The following is a 7,838-nucleotide window of genomic DNA, read 5'->3' on the forward strand; positions in this document are numbered from 1 at the left end:
CAATACCGTTTACCCAATAGCCTCGTAGCGTGTGTGTGTGTGTGTGTGTGTGTGTGCGTGTGTGTGTGTGTGTGTGTGCGTGCGTGTGTGTGCGTGCATTTGTCGTGTGTGTATTTGTGAGCATGCCTGTGTGTGTTTACCTTAAAGTGTGACTGCATTTAACGTGTCAAGTTGAGGAAAAACAACCAATTGCCTCTTAGCACACGCTTTATTGACCAGTGGAACACACACACACACACACACTGCAGGCGTATTGACTGGTTGAAGGGAGAAACAGGTTTAAGGCAATTAGAGTAGTGTACTCTCCGCCAGAAACCCACTATGATCCTTTTCACTGCAGTTAGCCAACTCCCCCTAAAGTGTGACTAATATTACATCAATGGAAGGAAGTAAAACACAGATGCTGTTTCATTGTCATTAACTGGAACATACCAGAAAATGTAAGGTTTACAACCTCTTAGATTATGTGAAGTACAAAAAAACCCACTAATTTCATCTGAAAATATTTTTCTACACTGGGTGCAGTGCGTTTTAAGTGTGTTGTGTAACTACACCAGTGTAAATTGATTGGTGGTTATGAAGGCACAAGGTTGTGCTTTTGGGAAATCATCAGTTGTTGTTTTTTTTAAGCCAAACGTTATTGTTTTTTAAGTGCAAATTCTCTGGTGAGTTAAGCCAGTTTACCAAGCTCATTGTGGGCGTCAAATACCGAGGCTTTGTCACAGCTATCGGACAGTTCGGGGCCGTTGGTGAGTGTCCGTCGGCCTAGTTTTTGCAGTATGTCCTGCACCGTTGGCTCTAGTGTGCCCGTGTCAGAGGCTTTTCGGTGAGCCCGTTGGTGAGAGAAATCACTCTGATTGGCGGTTCAGCTTTAACGAATCAGTGCATGAGAAAAAGAAACGGACGTGAGGAAAGCAAGCCAACGGGTAAAGTGAAGCTAAGTGGTGAACGAGAGCCGTGTGGAAATGGTCGCCAAACGCCGCTTTGTTTCATGTACGTATTAAAACTACAGACTGCATCAGAATCAGTTCAACTTAAAGAGGACCTATTATGCTTCTGGCCTTTTCCCCTTTCCTTCAGTGTGTTATATAGTTTTTGCGCTTGTAAAAGGTCTGCAAAGGGAGTTCCTCTCCCCAACAGAAACACTGCTCCTGAACTGCCTGAGGAGTTTCAATAGCAGACTGAACACTAAAGATGTTGCTTACTCCCATCAGCACTGGTTTATCCACTGTGAGTGTAGTCATTACAGTTCAGATTTCAGTTTATTGGCTACAGGGTTGACAGGAAGCCCCCCTTTAAAATAAAGAATGCTTTAGGAAGCCTCTTTATTTCTTCTCCTTCCTTCTGTCATGATTATTTAATCCTGCGTCAAGTCAACAACAAAAGCCTTCTCCGATTCGGCTCCCAAACTCCTGTTAACAGTGCAAACAACACAATCAACAAGTCACTACAAGTCCATTAATTTCCGATTGAGCTGAGCGAGCGATGCGAGGAAGGTCGGAGGGTTAACAAGCTCGTCGGCTGAGAAAAGTTCGCAGACAAGTTGGCTGAACATTTTGTATTCACTCAGCCAATCACATTTTCACGCTTTCTTTGTTTCTGTGATTTAATGTTATGACACAATAGCTCTGCTCATTCAAAATCATACATTTATTTCTCTTATTTGGAAAAAAGTATTGAGAAACAGATGCAAGAATGCAGTTTTAGCTCACTGTTTGATTACAGTTTGCTAAAGAAGACCGTATCAGGCTGTACTACTGCTGTAAAAACACTCGACCACTACGCTGTTAAAATCAGAGCCTCTCACGCCGGCTGGTCAGAACAGAGCAACCCATCAACCAGGCTGCTGACATTATGAATGTGGGGTAAGGACACAAACTTGTGAAAAGGGGGTCCGTGATCAAATACAGAACTATTTGGGGTGCTTGACATAAAACGGTCTGGGAGCTCTTCATGTGGAGTGCTGCGAGTGGTACACAATCATTTCTCCTCCTCTTTCATTTTCATCTCTCCATCTGACAGCACGTTCAAGTAGCTTTATATTACTCAAACATGTTCACTGCTCAGTTAGAAACACACACACACACATAAAGAGAGAGAGAGAGAGAGAGAGAGGGAGAGGGAGGGAGGCAGAAAGGCAGCCAGAGACAGCTACATACAAATACAAGCGCTTACTGCTGTAATCCTATCAGACAGGGCTTTCTGGCTTCATGCGGCCTGTAAGAGGTCAACATGAACTACATGAAATGCTGAGAGGAGAGTCACAGACGGGTGGAAGGATATAAACATTTCTGGAAAAATGTGCACAATATGTGTGCTTAACCCTGTCTCCTAGAAATTAAGGTTGTGGAGACAAATGTAATCTCTACCTAAAATCAATCGCTACCTACCTTTGAGTGCATGAAGGCACAACATATACAGCATCTACCACCCCGAAGTATGTAGGCGGTCGGGTGGAGGGTGTCCGTGGTGGACTTTGACACTGAATTCTGAGTCCCTATGGAGGCCAAAATCAAAAATAAATGAATAAATAAATAAATGACTCAATAAATAAATAAATATGTCATTAAATGTAGCAAAAATAATATTAAAAATAAATGTAGCCATTAACTAATTGATAAAATGTGACATAAATTGATATTTCTGTTTTAATTGGCTTTTTTTTTTTTACCTTTGTATTAATTTGCTCATTTATTTGCTCTTCTGCTATTTTCCCTTTTACTGTATTTATTTTTATTATTATTTTTAATTAATTTATTTATTTTTGCATTTAATATTTATTTATTAATTCATTTTATGTTTATTTTTAAATTGATGTATTTATTTATGCAAGATTTTCCCTTTGCATTCCACACCTTATTTATTTCCCCAAACGTATTCTTTTCTTTATACATTTCTTTTTACATGTCTTTATGCATTTCTGTCTTATTATGCAAATGAGGGGCTGTCATTCAAAATGCATCGTCATGGGGTCAGAGTGCATAGATCGACTATATGCTAGCTAACTAGCTAACAGCGTCTGTCTCTGCTTATTAACGCCAGTCTTCATTCCCGGCTCCGTACAGCGGGTCGTCGGCCTGCTGCTGCTCCCCTCGCCGCTTCTTACTCTCTGTCTGAAATGCTCAGTTTGCCACGATACAATTTTGATTTGATTCAATTCAGGGGCCTGCGGTCGATATGAGACAAGATCATATTCCCATTTAACACAATCAGTTACATTTATATCAACTCACAAAAAAGAAGTATAATATGATTTGACTATTTTATAACTGGGCTCTTCCAGACATTTAAATGACAAAAAACATCTATTCTTTCTAATAAAAAATAATAAATATAAAGTGGGAATTTCAAAATAAAGGTGTATCTTAAATTGTCGATCTTTCAGATTTCAGTCCTGGTTAATTTAGAATTTCTATTTGAGTGAAAACGATGGAAATGTGCTCAGAGTTTATCAGTCTGGAGTCACGGTGCCTTCAAATGAAACTCGTGAGCTTGTGTTTGCAACATGGGAAGTCGTGTACACAATGTGCTTGGCGTTCAAGTGCTGGAAGTGAGGAAAAAGATGAGGCTGTTGGGAATATTAACATTTTCCTCAGACATACTGTATTATAAAATTAGGAAGAAAAACAATATACAATGTACAAAAACAATGTACAAGAGCTTCAAGTTTTCAGCATTGTGTGTATAGTTCCAGTTTTTTGTGTGTGTATACGACAGCATTTTTTTCCGGGAATGTCACCACAGACACCCAATTCATAATACTGCAAATATAGAAATATTGCAATACTTTCATTAGTGAGCCATAGGGTCAATCATCATTGTTTTACCTCATTTGGCGATAGATAGTGACTTGACAGACATTTACATAAAGGACCAGTGTGTAACATTAAAGGGGATCTATTGGCAGAAATGGAATATAATATTAATAAGTATGTTTTCTTTAGTGTTTAATCACCTGATAATAAGAATCGTTGTGTTTTCGTTACCTAAGAATGAGCCGTTTATATGAACATAGGGAGCGGGTCCTCTTCACGGAGTCCACCATGTTGCACCGCTATGTTTCTACAGGGGCCCAGACCGGACAAACCAAACTCTATTAACGTTTCCTACTTGGGCCGGAGTCGATAACATTACTCGCTCCCGTTGCTGCCACTCTCTCTCTCTCTTGCTTCACCACTCACTTCCCACGTACACACACACTCTACGCACTGGCTCTGCTCTGGATGGCTCTAGAGAGGCACATTCACGTTTTTATGTCTGCCACCATAGCTCTCCAACACGCTTGGCACAGGGAAGAGGCTTCAGATGGTTGGACCACTAGATACCGCCAGATCCTACACACTGGACCTTTAAATGAAAATCTTTGAGGTTGCCACTTTAAAGATGATATGTATCGATATTTTCCCTTTGCGTCGATGATATTGGATTGCTGATCATTGGATCAAAATATATATCCAGATCGATGTATTCGTACATCCCTAGGAATGACAGTAGTGCAGATACGACAGATACACTTTACAAACTATTGAAATTATAGCTACATTTTAGGCTTATGGAGTTTTTAGATAATAAGTAATAATAAATACATATATGTGTTTGCATGGAACCATTTGCTCAATAAATAATCACATTTTAGAAGCAAATAGAACAGCATCCCTCAGAGACCAGTCATTTCCCTTCACTCTGTCTTTTCTCGTCTCTGTGCTCGTCTCCTTCTGTGTATAACGTGTGTTCCAGTGGGAGTACTTGGTTCAGTTTGTGTTTTATAAACATTTGAGAACGCCCACAGCTCCCATGTGTAGGCGGATCCCTGCGCCCTCATCGTGACTCTGTAGACATCTCTATATCAACAACTCCATGAGCATGCACACGCACTAAGACGCATGCCTGTCAACGCCATCGGAAACCGTGCACGCATGCATCGCATAAACACGCCGTCGTCACACATGTGCACACGCTAACCTGTCAGTCGTCGGGAGGAAAGAACAGCCAACTGAGACTTGGAAGTGCAGGCAAACATTTCATCCTTATTACCCTGTTATTCTCTCTCTCACACACACGCTGGATTTTTGTATTTAGGCTTTATCATTCTCACCTTTTCTCATATTTCTTTCTCACGAGGGGTTTCTCCTCCCTTCCCTCCCTCCCTCCTCAACTTAATCTCTCTCCCTTTTCTCTTCCTCAGTCTTTTCCCCCCCTCAAGGTGTCTAAGCTGTGAGACATTTAATCGCCGCGGTAACGGTTTCATATCTGGAACAGAAATCAAATAATGCCAGATGATTTACTCCCCCTAGCAACCAGGGAGCACAGCCCTAGCAACCGACCCAGCCAGCAGGCCAGACCTAATCAGGTTGAAAATATTTCAATTATTGTGTTGATTCTAGGAGGTGTGTGTGTGTGGGGGGGCAAGTGTGTGTGAGTAAAGATCGGCCTGCTGCATTATAATGATGTCAGCCTCTATTGATCTGAATACCAGCGGAGAATATTAGAAAAGAAAAAGAAACCGCATGGTGTCATAGAAGAAGTGATCAAGTGCTATTAGAAGCGCTGCTGTTATGATGGAGACATTAGAAGGATACAACAACACATGGTCATTCTGGCTTGGATAGTGTAACAGTTGGCATGCTCTGTGTGTGTGTGTGTGTGTGTGTGTGTGTGTGTGTGTGTGTGTGCGTGCGTGTGTGCGTGTGTGTGTGAGTGTGTGTGTGCGTAAGAAAGAGAACGACAGTGTTGGCAAGGCAGAGATGGCAGAGGATAGCCAAAGAGCGGGGACAGGATCCAAACTCCAGGGTGCCAAAGGACCAAATCGAGCTTTAGTCCTCACTCTATCAAACACAGTTGCACTACGCTTGTTTGTGGTCGTGTTGGAGCTTTAGAGAAAGTGTAAGTGTGTGTGTGTGTGTGTGTGGGTTGACGTTTATGTAGCTTGTGTGTCTGGAGGAGGGTAGACGGTTGCAGGAGGGGGAGGGTGGGGGGGGGGGGGGCTTTATTGAAGGCTTGCCCAGTCAATCAATAAGTGTGTGTGTCTGTATGTGTGTGTCTATACTTTAGACTATGTACACTCAGTTAGTGGTTTATTAGGTACAAACACTCTAATACAACAATCCTGCAATAAATCATCAAGGTTATAATGTTCATTTTTTGGTTGAAACCGTTTTAAGGTCTTTGCACACCAAAGCCGTATTTTTCATATACGTTTTTTTTTTTTATCCAATCAACACGCTCTCACTCCCAACTCGTCAAATACTCCCGCACAGGGTACCCCTCTTGCGTTACTTTTGGACGTGTCAGGGACGGCGTGTCAAAATATGCTCGTTACATGCATAGTGTCCTTTCAAAATAAACGTCCTCTTTCCCAGGAAGTTAGGTTTAGGCAACACAACGGCGTCCGAAATCGCATACTATGAACTACATACTCAACATGTTGCTAAATAATAATTAATGTGCTGCTAAGGACATGTAAATCCAGAGGATAGATGATAATTTTTTAATGGGTTATGTATGAATAATTGTGATGTGTTTAGTTTTTTGTCTGATGGGTCTTACTTGTCTGTCTGTTTATGGTAACAGTATGTCTATTGTATGTGTACTTTTTCCTCAAACTGAGCTGCCTATGGATGCAAAATGAATTTCAGTGCAAACTAACAATAAAGTTGTATCGTTTCGTAACATGTGTAACGGATTTTTAAGAGGTTAATTAAAAATCTCAAGTTGCATTAAAGTGTTAAAGAAATTAGTGGAGTTGAAACTAATTTGCGTTAACGCGTTATTATCATGTTAACTTTGACAGCCCTATACGTCAGTCGATGGACAGAAAAATTATAGTTTTCGTAATTAATGAATCATCATTAATCAAGAAGACATTTAGTTTCTTAATTCCACAAATGTGAGGATTTGCTGCTTTTCACTTATATATATAATATTAAATTGAATATCTATTGGTGTTGACTTGTTATTCAGACAAAACAAGACATTTAAAGATGTCACCTCGTGCTCTAGGAAAGTGTTAAGTGGCATTTGTCACTACTTGATATTTTTACACTAAACAATAGTAAAAATAATGGACAAATTATAAAGTAATTGTTAGCTGCAGCTCTGATGCGAACTATTATTTTCTCTTGCAGATTTTTTTCTTTTTCAACGTTGTTTTTTCTTTAATTTTCCATTTCTTTCTTCTTTAATTCTATAATAATGAGAAAAATAAAGAGTGCAGAGGAACAATGCAAAAAGAAGAGGAGAGGGGGGAAAAATGAAACACACGCTCTAATCTAATCTGCTTTTTCAACCTCTAATTCTCTGATGGTAATTATGCCTGACAATTGGCCTTTAGGGACGAGACAAGTCTCCTTCTTTGGCGTTTGCTGTTTGGATGGAGGCAGAGGGGAGAGGGCCACGGAGCAGACAGATAGACACACAAACCACCAGACAGAAGGAGAGAATGAAGGCTGTTTGAATGACAGACAGAAATGGATGTAAAAATGGGTATTTGAGAGATTATGAATTTACATATCTTAATAGAGGAATGCATGCTACGGCTCTCCACCAAAAAAAAAGAAAGAAGCTGCACAGCTCTTCTTGAGAATTACTGAATGTATGTGGCGTGATTGTGTGTCTCTCTTTGTGTGTTTCAGAGAGACATTTTGGGCAGTTTGTGTGAATCATAACAGACCTGTATTTTAAGGGGTTGCTCTCCTCTCAAGTTGTTATCTATGATCAAAATTGTTTGAGTGATTTCACACTAAATGTCATTTTTTTTTTAAAGCCATTTTGAAGAGCTTTTCACTCAAAGGCCTCAGTGGAGGAGGGAGACCAGTTCAGCAGCTTGTTTTCACCAAACT

The sequence above is a fragment of the Sebastes umbrosus genome, chromosome 3 (genome assembly GCF_015220745.1).
Source record: "Sebastes umbrosus isolate fSebUmb1 chromosome 3, fSebUmb1.pri, whole genome shotgun sequence".
Classification (NCBI taxonomy): Eukaryota; Metazoa; Chordata; class Actinopteri; order Perciformes; family Sebastidae; genus Sebastes; species Sebastes umbrosus.